This window comes from Panthera pardus, unplaced genomic scaffold (assembly GCF_024362965.1).
Source record: "Panthera pardus isolate Hobbes unplaced genomic scaffold, ASM2436296v1 HiC_scaffold_22, whole genome shotgun sequence".
NCBI lineage: Eukaryota > Metazoa > Chordata > Mammalia > Carnivora > Felidae > Panthera > Panthera pardus.
The window spans coordinates 1,564,012-1,578,167 of record NW_026526788.1 but is presented as its reverse complement, the minus strand read 5'-3'; the positions used below and the strand labels follow the sequence as shown (position 1 = coordinate 1,578,167).

General features: G+C 53.2%; 1 pseudogene; it reads left to right on the top strand.

Annotated features, from left to right (window-relative positions):
* The first annotated feature begins 2,754 nt into the window (after positions 1-2,754).
* On the top strand, positions 2,755-6,387 carry LOC109248977 (nucleoside diphosphate kinase A-like; annotated as a pseudogene).
* Positions 6,388-14,156: the final 7,769 nt, after the last annotated feature.

Below are 14,156 nucleotides of genomic sequence, written 5' to 3'. Positions count from 1 at the left end.
CCGACTGAGCCACCCAGGCGCCCCAAGCATCTGACTCTTGATTTCAGCTCAGGTCGTGATCTCATGGTTCGTGGGTTCGAGCTCCATATCGGGCTCCGTGCTGATAGTGCAGTGCCTGCTTAGAATTGTCTCTCTCTCTCCCTCTGCCCCTCCCCACCCTCAAACTATATTAGCTTTTTTTTTAAATTAAGAAACAATGACTATATTTTCTCACCCACAAATGGGGATACATTGGCTGAACCGTGTTCTGTCACTGGGGTAGCATATTTTTATAGGATTTATTACAGGAGATCTATACGGGCCAGAGAGATGTCAGGTGTGAATATGACTTCACAAAACGAATCGTGCTTGTTTCATGGAGTAAAACTGGGTGACACTGGTTCATCTTGGGCCGAAGGCTCTGGGATTTGCCATGGGGAGAGTCTTGGACTAATAGGTACAAGCCCAACAACTGTGCCCCAGTTTAATCACCCTGACGCCACAGGGCAAGAGAACGTGAGATCCGTCCATGTTAAAACTTACGCTTAGAGAAGAAATATTCAATCTGGAGGGAGAAACCTGCTCCTGAAGGAGTCAAAGTCGATTGAACACGGACGCTCTGCACCAGGCACACCCTGATTAGGGGACAGTGGCCGACTCACCCTCCCTGTCCCCCTCCCACCCTCTCCCAAGTCCCAGGAACTAGAAAAACATGGGGTAAGACTTGTCATCAAGACTCCCTCACCCGGTTGCCCCCGCCCTTAGCCACCTGACCTTGGACACCTTGTGGTAGCAGTCACTTTTTGGTCACATTCACCATCCAACCGGAGAAAAAGTCTAGAGACCATGAGTAATAAACCCCCCAGTCGACACCCATGACCTGCAAATATATTCATGGAGATAACGGGATGGAATATTTAAAAATCCAGAAGGATTGTTGCCCACGATTGGAGTTCTGGAAGAATGAAATGGAGGCGGCTTTGTCTGATCTCAACAGTGTTAGAATGAGAAAAAGAGGAATATTTAACAACCTGGTCTGACCTTGATTCAATCACCTTCCAGACCCAATTTTTGGTCTGCCGCCCCTCCCTCGCCCCGCCCTCCCCCCACTGCCCTCCCGAAATTTGTCCTCCTTTGAGATGACGCCTTTCCCATGTCTGTCCAGCAGAGGGCAGCAAAGTACACCTTATGAGCCTCAACGAAGGTGAAACGTACAGAGCCTTCGTTCAACAAGTATGTTCCGAGTTTGGGGTCCAGGGATTATTCTAGGCACTGTGGATACACAATAAATAGGACACACAAAGTCTCCATTGGTCCAGAGAAAGGAGAGAGACAATACACAAGTCATCAAGACCATAAACCATGATGCCATGGGGCCAGGAACGGGGAAAGTCCTTGCTGCTGAATTCGGCATTCATTCAACCAGCAAATGTGTACTGGGTGCTGATTAGGCAACAGGCACTGGTAGAGACGCCTGACAAATCTCTGCCCTCCTGGGGCTTATGTTCTAGCAGTTGGGAGAGGACGCAGGAGCCTTTTTAAAAGATGTCGGGTATGTGGAAGAAGAAGAAATAGGTTTTGCAGGATGCTGGGGTATGAGGCAGAGGGAGGGTCAGGTTAGGTTCAGAGGCTCAGATCAGAGAAAGTTCCAAGGAGGAAGTCAGTTGAGCAGCATCAGGGACCCACTGCGGCTTACGCTCAGGCTTGCTGTGCTGGGATCATGTGGGGATGCCCGGCCCACCCCAGGCCAAGTGGGGGACCACTGGTCTAGAGCAAGCGGTGCCTGGGGCAGAGCAGGGCTGCAGGGCTGTGCAGGGCTGTCGTGGGGAGAGGAGGGGCTATGGTTAGAGAGGCCCCAAGAGGCCCAGCGGGACAAAGACAGTTGACTCCAGTGCTGCGGGAAAACCAAGAACATGAGCACAGACAAGCAAGGAGCAGTGAGGGGGGAGGAAGGGGGAGGGGGGGTTACCTGGCCTCAGGGATAAGGACAGGAAATGGTTACTAGACTAGGGGAGGGACGGGGAGGAGAGACGCGGAGGGAGAGGAAAGGGTGGGGTGGGAGCAGCCTAAAGCCCATCATGCAGTGGGGCCAGGGGAATAATTAGCCCCATATCTTTCTTCCTGCCCCTCAGGTCCTGCCATGCCCCCAGGGGGCCAAATCTGGGCAGAGGACTGAGAGGCTCCCCCAACCAGGGGGAGGGCGGGGAGCGGCTCCGCAGAGGGGTGTGCAGCCCCCGGGACCGCGCCGGGGGCGAGGGTGGGGGGAAGGTGGAAGGAAAACAGGGCTGCAGTGTGTATGGAGCCCAGCTCTGGAGGGGCTGGGCTTCCAGGGCCTCCCCGGAGTACTGCCTGGAGGAGGCCGAAGGGCCCTGGCTTCTGATGTGAAAATGGGACCCTATCTGCTTCCGTTTGGGGGGCCGTCCCGAACAGCCAAGGGGAACGCAGAGTTGGTGGGTTGGACACGGGGCTCCGACGCGCCCGGAGGTCGCCAGAGGGCCGCACAGGGTTTGCAGCGGGTCCCCTGGAGTCCCTGCCGCTCGGCCGCGCAGTACCTGCGCTTCACGGGAGAGGGCAGCCTGGAACAGCAGGAAGGTCCTCCGGGCCAGCCGTGCTCAGAGCCCAGGAGGCCCAGAGTCCAAGTGACCAGAAAGGCGGGGACGACCCTGGTGCAGGGGAGGTGTGCGGGACGGGGCGGTCTCCCTAGGCCCCACTCCTCCCCCCAGAGCAGGGAGCCAGACAGACCCAAGGAATCCCTGCTGGTCCTGTTCCGCCAACATGGCCTTGCCTGCTCCGTGGGGGTCCCAGGTATGTCACACGGTCAGCCTCTCCAGGGACAGGCTCTGCTCTTGTGGCTTCTGGGGTAAGAACACCTGCCTGGCTTCCTTCCCAAGGACCCGGTGACGACACTGGGGATGTGAACATCCGGGCACTGCCGTCCTCATTACCAGCACCACGGGCTCAGCCCGCTGAGTGACAAACCCAGGGCACACGGGAAGTCAGCACTGTCGCAGGCCACCTGCTCTCTGTCACCCAGTTCCTTGTACACAGGTGGGAGGTGGGTGCTGGTCCGAGGACAGTCCTGCAGCCCAGCCAGACGAGCCCTGCTTCTCACCTCACCAGGCCACCTGTGTCCGCGGGGGCTCCAGCTCTGTCTGGTCCACCTGTCCCCCCGCTGGCCAAGGAAAGCCTAGCAAATAAGACATTAAATCCCTAACAAACTTGCTATAATTGGACGCGCCCGGAGTCGGTTAAGCGTCCGACTTCGGCTCCGGTCCTGATCTCGCAATTTGCGTGTTCGGCCCCGCGTCGGGCTCTGTGCTGACAGCTCGGAGCCTGGAGCCTGCTTCGGATTCTGCGTCACCCTCTCTCTCCGCCCCTCCTCTGCTCATGATCTCTCAAAAAGAAATAAATGTTAAAAAATAAATAAAAAATAAAAAAGCAAGCAAGCCAGCTGTCTTTTTGCTAACATAAACTGTGCCTGAAGCTGGCCTGGGCGTCCCATTCTGGATCTTTTCTATTTCTGAGATCTCATCCTTAGCTTTCCAGGATGTTGTGGATCCAAAGCAACCAGGGTCCAGGCGGGGAGGGTCACCTGCGCAGGGAAGGCCTCCGGCGTCCACATGATGCCCTCTACTCCTGCTGCCTGTTGGCGGTCTTGATGCCCTGGGGATGTCCTGTGATGCCGCGTTGGCCGTAGGTGCCAGGAGGCCCAGCAGACCTCCCTGCCCCTACAAGGCAGGTGGCCTTGCAGAGAGCTCCCCCTATCTAGATCTGAGGAGGTGGGAGGGGCAAACAGCTCTAAGACCTCCCCCACCTCCTCCTCCCCCTCTCCCTACCCAGCACACCCCTCGAACCCTAAGAAGTCACCTGCTTCTGAAGTCTGCGTGTTTTAGCAGCTGCCCCTGTTTGTGGAGGGTGTTATCCTCGAGCTTTAGAAGAGGGGCTGCCTCCAGGTCAAAGCAAAACGTGTTCACAGAAGTGAGGATTCCAGCTATGCTGATCCGCAAAAAGTAGAGAGGAGCCTCCAGGCTGTTTCCACGGCAGCTGTGCCATTTTGCATTCTCAAGGAAGGCGCACGGGGCTCCAATTTCTGCACGTCCCCCGCCTCCCTCGCTGTCTTCTTTCTTTGATAACAGCCATCCCAGCAGGTGTGAAAGGGGATCCCATGGTGGTCTCGGGTCGCATTGCCCCGACGGTTAGTGATGCTGGCCTTTGTTTCTCGTATACTTGTTGGTTGCCTGTGCGTCTTCTTTGGAGACCTTGAAAACAGAACGACCACAGGACCCAGCGATCGCTTCTGGGCATTTATTCAAAAGAACCGAATCCGGGCCTTCAAGGGTTCGTGCTCACGTGTTCACGGCAGCGTCTTCCACAGCAGCCCAAGAGGTGGGGACAACCCAAATGTCCACCAACAGGCGAAGGAACAGAGAAAGCGGGGAAATGTACACAAGACGGAATACGATCCAACCTTTAAAATAAGAAAAGTCTGCAATACGTGACAACATGGATGAACCTTGAGCACATTATGCTGAGTGAAATAAGCCAGACGCAGAAAAGGCAAGTAATTCAGGACCCCGCTTCTAAAGGCATGCCTCGGAGATATGGAGGGGTCTCTTCCAGGACCACTGCAATCAAGCAAATGTCACAATTGAGTCAAATAAATTTTTTGGTGTCCCAGGGCGTAGAAAAGTTATGTTTACACTTTACAGGATGTTTGCTACAGATTGTGGTCTATTAAATGTTCAATAGGATTATGTCTAAAAAAACTGGGTGGCTCAGTCGGTTAAGTGGCCGACTTTGCTTCAGATCATGATCTCACGGGTTTGTGAGTTCAAGCCCCGCGTCGGGCTCTGTGCTGACAGCTCAGAGCCTGGAGCCTGGTTTGGATTCTGTGTCTCCCTCTGTCTCTCTCTCTGCCCCTCCCCGCCAACCCCCCACCCCGTCTCCCTCTCCCCACCCCCCTCTGTCTCAAAAATACATAAACATTAAAAAAACAACATACAGACCTTAATTTAAAAATACTTTATTGCTAAAAGTGCCATCATCATCTGAGCTTTCGGCGAGTTGTAATCTTTTTTGCAGGTGGAGGGTCCCGCCTCGATGTTTTTGGCTGCTGACTGATCAGGGTGGTGGCTGTTGAAGGCCGGGTGGCTGTGGCCATTTCTTAAGGCAACAATGAAGTTTGTCGCATCGATTGCCTCTTCTGTTTGAGGACGATTCCTCTGTGGCCCGCGATGCTGTTCGATAGCATTTTACCCCCAGTAGAACTTCTTGGAAAATCGGAGTGGATCCTCTCAAAACCTGCCGCTGCCTTCTCAACTAAGCTTATGTGATATTCTAAATCCCTTGTTGTCATTTCAACAGACTTCACAGCATCTTCACCGGGAGTGGACTCCAGCTCCAGAAGCCACTTTTCTCTGCTCGTCCCTAAGAAGCGACGCCTCATCCGTTCAAGTCTGATCGTGAGAGGCAGCCCTTCAGTCCCGTCTTCGGGCTCCGCTTCTGAGTCCGGCTCTCTTGCTGTTTCCACATGCGCAGTGACTTCCTCCGCGGAAGTCTTGAACCTTCAGCCCGGAAAAAAAAAAAAACAAACAAACCCAAAAAACAACAACACCCAATATCTGCAAAGCGCAACAAGGCTAGATGTCATAAAACGAGGCATGCCCGTCGAAGGTGCATACGGCGGTCACGTTCACAGAATCAGAGGGGGCTGGCGGTCGCCGGGGGCCGGGGGAGCGGAATGGGAAGTTACTAATCAATGAGCATAGAGTCTCAGTTACGCAGAATGAACACGTGCTAGAGATATCCTGTATAACTTGGTGCCTAACGTACTGCGTTGACCTTTAAAAACCGGTTCGGGGGGTAGATCTTTTGTTGTGTCCTTACCACAAATAAAATAAAATCGAAAAAAAAAAAAAGAGTCATGAACCACGAGGGGTGTAGCCTGAGCGGCTGGAGGGGACCGTGGCCAGCAGCGAACGCCCCTTCCCGGCCATCAAGCCTGCGGGGACCCGGCGCAGGCTGGCGGGAGAGATCCTCAAGCGTTTTGAGCGAAACAGATCCTGTCTCCATCGCCCTGAAATGGATCCAGGCTTCTGGGGACCTTCCCAGGGAACCCTACGCTGACCCGGAGGGCCGTCCGTTCCGTGGCGACCTGGGGGCCTGCGTGTCATCAGGGCCTGGGGTTGTCGTGGTCTGGAAGCGGCTGGATGCGGTGAAGCCCGAGTGACGCTTGGGGAGACCATCCCTGCGGACTCCAAGCCTGGGGCCGTCCGTGGGGCCTTTTGCATCCAAGGTGGCAGAAGCATCATCCACGGTGGCAATTCCGTGGAGAGTGCGGAGAAGGAGACCGGCTTGTGGTTTCAGGCTGAGAAGCTGGGGGAGGAGGAGAGCCGGATCTCCGAGTGAACTAGATCTCCCGAGTGGCAAGAGGGCAGACCCCAATGCCTCGCCCACTCTGGTCCCTCTTCCTGGCATGGGCAGGGGCCAGGCTGTAGCAAATCCATTCGTTTTTGAGAACTGCCTTAAATTTTTTTGTTTTTTTTTTTTTTAACATTTAGTGTTGAGAGACAGAGACAGACAGAGCATGAGCAGGGGAGGGGCAGAGAGAGAGAGAGAGAGGGAGACACAGAATCCGAAGCAGGCTCCAGGCTCCGAGCTGTCGGCGCAGAGCCCGACGCGGGGCTCGAACCCACGAACTGCGACATCATGACCTGAGCCGAAGTCGGGCCCTCCACCGACTGAGCCACCCAGGCGCCCCCTGAGAACTTCCTTATAATCCGGAGGGGGACGCGGAGCTCCCTGCACGGTATTATGCGCTACTCTCAGATTCAAATGTTTCGTCCGATAGAAAAGCAAATGAAGGAAAGACAGGAAGGAAAACGGAACCGTGAGCTGGTCCCATGGCGGCTGGACACGAAGCAGGCAGTTCGAGTCCGCCCTTCGATGTCTGCCTGGCTTAGTCAATGAATCAGCAAGGTGTCTCATCTGTGCACAGGTCAGGCGCCCGGTGTGGAGCCAAGACATCTGTTTCTGGACATCTTCGGTACGAGGATAAACAAACGGCAATCTTTCCAGAATGGGGGGTAGGTTGGGTAAATCTTTCTGTATAGCTGGTGGATTACTCTTTTTTCTTTAGTATCTATTTTGTTGAAGTGAAATCCGAGTTCACTAACATACAGTACAATAATGACCTCAGGAATGGAATGAAGTGACTCATCACTTCGATAGAACACCCAGCGCGCATCCCAACGAGTGCCCTCCGTCACGCCCCTTTGCCCCTTTAGCCCATCCCCCCCCCCCCACCCGACACCCAGCCAGCAGCCTTCAGTTTGTTTTCTGTATTTAAGAGTCTCTTACGGTTTGTCTCCCTCTCTGGTTTTATATTATGTTTGCTTCCCTTCCCTTATGTTCATCTGTTTTGGCTCTTAAATTCTGCATGACTGAAATCGTATGGTATTTGTCTTTGCCGGACTTATTTCACTCAGCGTAATACACTCAAGTTCCATCCACACTGTTGCAAATGGCAAGATTTCATTCTTGTTGCTCGCCAAGTCCTACCCCATTGTGTACATATACACATCTTCTTTATCCGTCCGTCGATGGACATTTGGGCTCTTTCCATACTTCCGCTACTCTCGACAGCGCTGCTATAAACATTGGGGTGCCCGTGCCCCTTCGAATCAGCACTCCTGCATCCTTTGGATAAATACTGGGTAGTGCAATTGCTGGGTCATAGGGTGGTTCTATTTTAATTTTTATCTTTTTTCAAATGTTTATTTTTGAGACAGAGAGAGAGAGAGACAGAGTGCGAGCCGGGGAGGGGCAGAGAGAGAGAGAAGGTGACGCAGAATCTGAAGCAGGCTCCAGGCTCCGAGCTGTCAGCACAGAGCCCGACGCGGGGCTCGAACCCACAAACCGTGAGAGCATGACCTGAGCCAAAGTCGGACGTTTAAACGCCTGAGCCACCCGGGGGGCCCCAAACTATTTTTAATTCGTTGACGAACCTGGTCCATGTTAATCTTGCCAAGGACTGGCGGCAGAGATGGAGGGACCCCTCGGGGTCTCTCTCCATGATCTGATGATTGGCACTGAGTGCGTCGGAGTATCCTTTCTCTGCTCCTGCTGGCAGGGACCCCGGGGGTGGGGGCTGCCGGCCCCATGTGATCTGGAAGCCTTGGCAAGTCCTCCTTTCCCACATCACTCACACCTCAGAAAATGCCTGCTTTGGTCTTCTGAGCATCTCCGATGTAAGATACCAAGCCCCCACCACTCTGAGGGTGATAGCTAAACCGTCTTCCATTAATGGTTTAATGTGAATTAGTTAATTGCTATCATTCATTTTAATTCATCTCAGCCGGTCTTTCCAGAAGAATCTTCCATAAATCAAGGAGGCGGGTTTTAACTATTGCCCGGATGCCAGCTTGCAAAGACCAGTGAGACCCAGGTCCCGGCCTCCCCAGCAGTCGAGGGAGGGGCGGGTGCAGACACAGTGAGCCACCGCAGACCCAGGGGACAGTTCCGCACAAAGCGCTGTGGAAACCTGAAAGAACATTCCAGAGCGCTGGAGCAGTTGAAAGCTAGGACTTCGGGGAAGCTGAGCAGAGCCCTGAAAATAGAGCACATTCCAGGGAAGGGCCCAGCAATGAATGGGCCGGAAGTGGTTGGGAAAGGGTCCAGGAGGTTGATTGAGACGTGGTGATGACAAGTCAGGGCAGGAACACGTTTTCCTTTGTTTTGTTTTGTTTGTTTGCTTTGCTACAGGGCAGGCGTCATTGCTCTGTGAACGTATATGCGATTTTTCTTTTTCTGGGAGGAAGGTCCACAGAATTCCTCAGACTTATAAAGCACATATAGAGGCGCCTGGGTGGCTCAGTCCGTTGAGCGTCCGACTTCAGCTCAGGTCGTGATCTCACGGTTTGTGGGTTTGAGCCCCGCGTCGGGCTCTGTGCTGACCGCTGTTTCAGATTCTGTGCCTCCCTCTCTGTCTCTGCTCCTCCCCCCACTCGCACTCTTTCTCTCTCTCTCAAAAATAAACAAACATTAAAAAAAATTATAAAGCATATATAGTCTGAATAGTTGGGCCCCCTGCCTTCCTCAATGGCAAGACTTGGAGAGCTTTTTAAATTTTATTTCTTTTTAGGGAGAGAGAGAGAGTGTGAGCTGGGGCGGGGGCAGAGAGAGAGAGAGGGAGACCCAGAATCGGAAGCGGGCTCCAGGCTCCGAGCTGTCAGCACAGAGCCCGACGCGGGGCTCGAACTCATGAACTGGGGGATCACGACCTGAGCTGAAGTCAGAGGCTCAACCGACTGAGCCACCCAGGTGCCCCAAGACTTTGAGAGCTTTTAAGCAGGGGTGTCTCTCCACGGGGACGCAGCTGCGCTCTGGCCGTTCCTCCTTCGGCCACGGGGACCGCTGGGCACACACTTTCTCCACTTGAGAGGAGCCAACATTGAAATGGATTTTTTATAAAGTTGCTGCCAGCATCTTCATAAAGGGAAACATTCAGCAGAGCGCCTGGCTGGCTCAGTCACTACAGCATGCGACTCTTGATCTCAGGGTTGTGGGTTCAAGCCCCACATTAGGGGTAGAGCTTACTTTAAAAAAAAAAAGAGAGAGAGAGAGAGAAACATTCATTCTTCATGGAGTTCCTTACGCCTCTTCGATAGACTTGACACTGTTCTGGGCATCGGATGTCCCTGTTCTGAAGGATCTCATGTGCTGGGGGAGAGAGACATACAGTGGACATCACACAGAAACAAGAACATTGCAGAAAATGTCATGGAAATAGAAGAGAGGAGGGGCAGGGGCATGAGAGCCATCACAAGAGGCATCTCTGAGGAGGGGACATTTGAGGCTTCTCTGCCAGTGAGGAGGAGGCGGGTCCTTCAGATTGGGGGGCAGAACATTCTAAGCAGTGGAAATGACCAGAGCAGTGGAAGTCAACTTTGTAGCTAAAACGGGCAAAAAAAAAAAAGAGACGGGGCTGGAGGGGCCAGAGTGACTGGGGGGAGCTGGCAAGTGGCAGGGCTGAAGGCGGGGGGCACAGGGACAAAGCCCAGACTGAGCAGGCCCCGGGCGGGAGGGACTAACACTAACAGTATTTCGAAGCCTTTGCAGTGTTTTCGTTTTGTTTTTTAAAATGCGAAAGCTGGGGCGCCTCGGCGGTTCAGTCGGTGGAGCGTCTGACTCTTGATTTTGGCTCAGGTCATGATCCCAGAGTCGTAGGATCGAGCCCGGCGTCAGTGAGGAGCCCGCTTAAGATTCTCTTTCTCTCCCTCTGCCCCTCTCCCCCGGCTCATCCTCTCATCTCTCTAAGATAAAAACAATAATAAAAAAAATACAATGTGGAAGTAACCTCATCTGATGTCTTTTTTTATTTTATTTTATTTTTTTAATTTAAAAAATTTTTTTTTAACGTTTATTTATTTTTTTTGAGACAGAGAGAGACAGAGCATGAACAGGGGAGGGTCAGAGAGAGGGAGACACAGAATCTGAAACAGGCTCCAGGCTCTGAGCCGTCAGCACAGAGCCTGACGCGGGGCTCGAACCCACGGACCGCGAGATCGTGACCTGAGCCGAAGTCGGCCGCTTAACCGACTGAGCCACCCAGGCGCCCCTGATGTCTTTTTTTAAAATTATTTTTTATTTCGGGGCGCCTGGGTGGCTCAGTCGGTTACGCGTCTTACTCCCGATCTCACGGTTCATGAGTGTGAGCCCCGCGTTGGGATTCTCTGTCTCCCTCTCTCTCTGGCCCTCCCCTGTTATTTCAAAATCAATCAATCCACTTTACAAAACACTGACATAATTGTTTATTTTGAAGTAGCTCAAGACTCACAACGAGAAGTGGCAAAAGTAGTCAATTTCCCATGTACCTTTCACAGGGTTTTGGGTGGACAGATATTTCCCTTTGTCTCGGGCAGGTGCCTTGGGGGTGGAATTGTGGGGTCCCGTGGAAACCCTAGGGCCCAGCGTCGAGAAGGTGCCAGGCTGTTTTCCAAGGCAACTGCGCCACGTCGCATTCCCACCAGTCATGCATGAGCGTCCCCAGTTTTTCTACGTCTTTGTCGACGTCTGTCCTTTCCGTTACAGCCGCCCCGGTGGCTGTCACGTGGAGCCTCATCGTGGCTTCAATTTGAACTCCCCGCCCGATTACTGAGGTTGAGCGGCGTTTCACGAGTGATCTCTTTTTTGAACGTGGCTTTCGCTCTCGGTGGAGACAGCACTGGGGGAAGGCGATCGTGGACACGAAGAGGCCAGTCTGGGGGGCGGCGGGGGAGGGGGTGCCGCCTGGCACCGGAGGGCAGGAGCGTGTTCTGGAGCAGCTGAGGAAGACAGGAGCAGCCTGTGACCTGGGATACATCTTGGAGGAGAGAGTAAGGAGACATGACTCTCAACCACGTGTGGACCACAGGTCAAAAAACAGAGCCTCTGTTTTCCGGGTTCCGTGAACTTGGCTATGGGGCCCCGAGTACTTCACTTACTTAAATCACTTCTTCTTGCCTCGTAACTTGGAGCGCCACTCTGGGCCCTTGGAAGAGTTCCCAGTTGTCGAATATTTGAGGCGCTGTCAGGACAAACGGATTTATCCGCTACCGCTCAGAATCAGGGCCAGCGCTGGGCTCCATATGAAAGGGCTTCTCCTAATAATTTGAACAACCTGCAGCGGGTTGTGCTGCCCCGGCGGCTGCGAATCCGTTCACTGGACGGCAAGCTGCTGGTGTGTCTTAAATCGGCAGCCCTCGGAGACGGTGCGCCCTTGACGAAGGGCGAGGTCCACTACGACCCCAAGCCCTGGATGCTTTTGGACTCTAATTTCACCACTTGTAGAGTGAGAGTTGAGACCGGGTAAGGTGGAAAGGCATGCAGGTGCTTTCACACTGGTGCTCTCTCCGGGTCTGGAGGCATGGGGTGCCCAGGACAGTTCTGGGTGGCATGGGGGGGGGGGGGGCCCGACGCGGGACTCGAACTCATGGCCTGAGCTGAAGTCGGACGGTTACCTGACCGAGCCCACCCAGGCGCCCCTCCATTAGCTCTCTTCGACCCTGACACTAACCTTATGAAGCAGGCACTTTTATTACCACTAATCTACAGATGAAGAAACGGGAGCACAGAGAGGTTAAGCCACTCGGTCAAACCTCACAGCGCGTGGGTGATAAAGCCAGGGTGTGACTTCCCACAGCCCCGCCCCCCGAAAGCCCAGTCTCTCAGTCATGACATCACATCACTGTCGCATCAGTAAAGTGTGGCTTCCGGGAGACTTTGAGCCAACTGGGGAAAATCTGATTTTACCAGGTAAAGCTGTTTCGAAAATACGCAAGGCAGCATTAGAGTTCACGATCGTTGTTATGGCTTCTTCAAGTGGCCGCTGAAGGTGAGAGAAAAGAATGTTCGGAGTACGAACCTCTCTCCTGCCAAGCTGGTTTTCCCTGAGAGGAAGGCTGAGGACGGTGGGGAGGCTGTCCTGGGGGTATCCCATCTGGAAAGCAGTTCCATGAAGGGGGAAAGCTGGGAGAGCCTTGCTGTGGCCTTAAAGCAGCTCACCAGCGCTCCAGGGAAGGTTCTGGAAGGAAGTCAACAGATTGTGGACAGTGACAGCTCTGGGAGGTGGGTGCTCCATTCACTCATTGACTGGGGACACCCCATTTTTAGCAGAGAACTTGCAGAGAAGGGGTTTAGTGCCTTCCCACCATGCAGAGCTCGCACCCCAACGAGAAGCTTCCGTCCCGATGTCCTGCTGGCCTGACCCTGGCGCTCGCTACTCTCAACGGCACGGGAGCTGGCTCACTCTGGGGCATCTGAGGGACACGGTCCCCAGGCAGGCCTGCCTGGGCCGCCCGACAGTATGTAAAGCAGCCGGAAGCCCACAGACCCTCAGAGATGCTGAGTCCCTCTGAGGCCGCCACGGGTCCAAGGTCAGGCCAGGAGGTCAACCGTGCTCACCGGAGAACGTGCCACGGGGCTGGCGGATACTGAGAACCCGGTCATAGCCCCGAGGTCACTCTGTGCCGATGCAGACACGGTATTGATAACAGTCCACCCCAACAGGTGACTCACGCTGAACTGGGCACATTCCTTGGGGGAAGAAGCTTCATGCAGAAAACAACCCCAGCTTTTTTTTTTCTTTTCTTTCTTCTTTTTTTTTTCTTTTCTTTTTTCTCTTTTTTCTTCCTTCTCTTTTCTTTCTTTTCTTTCTTTCTTTCTTTTCTTTCTTTCTTCTTTTTTCTTTTTTTTTCTTTTTTTCTTTTTTCTTCCTTCTCTTTTTTCTTTTCTTTCTTTTCTTTTTTCTCCTCTCTTTTTTCTTTTCTTCCTGTTTTCTTTTTTTTTCTTCCTTTTCTCTTTTCTTTCTTTTCTTTTTTTCTCTTTTTTCTTCTCTTTTTTCTTTTCTTTCTTTTTTCTTTCTTTTCTTTTCTCCTTTCTTTTTTCTTTTCTTTCTGTTTTCTTTTTTCTCTTTTTTCTTCCTTTTCTCCTTTCTTTTTTCTTTTCTTTCTGTTTTCTTTTTTCTCTTTTTTCTTCCTTTTCTCTTTTCTTTTTTCTCTTTTCTTCATTTTCTTTTTTTCTTTCTTTTTTTCTTTTCTTCTTTTTTTCTTCCTTTCCTCTTCTTTTCTTTTCTTTTTGTCAAATTGGGAAAATAAAGCCATCAGCCGCTTGGTCTTCCCTGTGGAAGTTCAGAGCTCAGGGGCGGGGCCCCGCCTCCAGGGAACAGAGGCTGCAGGAATGGGGGGGCACTGAACTTCTGGGGGTTCGGCCCCTGGGGATGGGTGGTCTCCCGGTCTCTGGGGCACGCTGCCTTCACTCCTCCCCGCACGGCCCTGCCAGCCCTGCAGCCTCTCTCAGCAGTCACGGTCACGGTCACGTGTCTACACTTGCAGGGCGGAGGCGGTGTCCCCATGGGAAGGCCGGCACCTTCCAGCTGGAGGGTGAGGAGGCCCCCGGGGCTCCCGACATTGGGGAGCAGCAGTCAGCGCGGTGGGGGCACAGCTGGCACGGTGACTCCCTCTCTCAGAACAGCTCATTTGCGAACAGCTTCACCTGCTCCTTCTCTGGGGTTTTTCTGGAGCGGGTACCTCCCTCTGCTGCAACATCACCCCCGAGGGACTCCCAACGTTTCAAAGCCCAGAGGCTCTCGGTTTCTCTTTCCTCCAGCTGCATGGACACCACGGAAGCCCCCCTTCCCC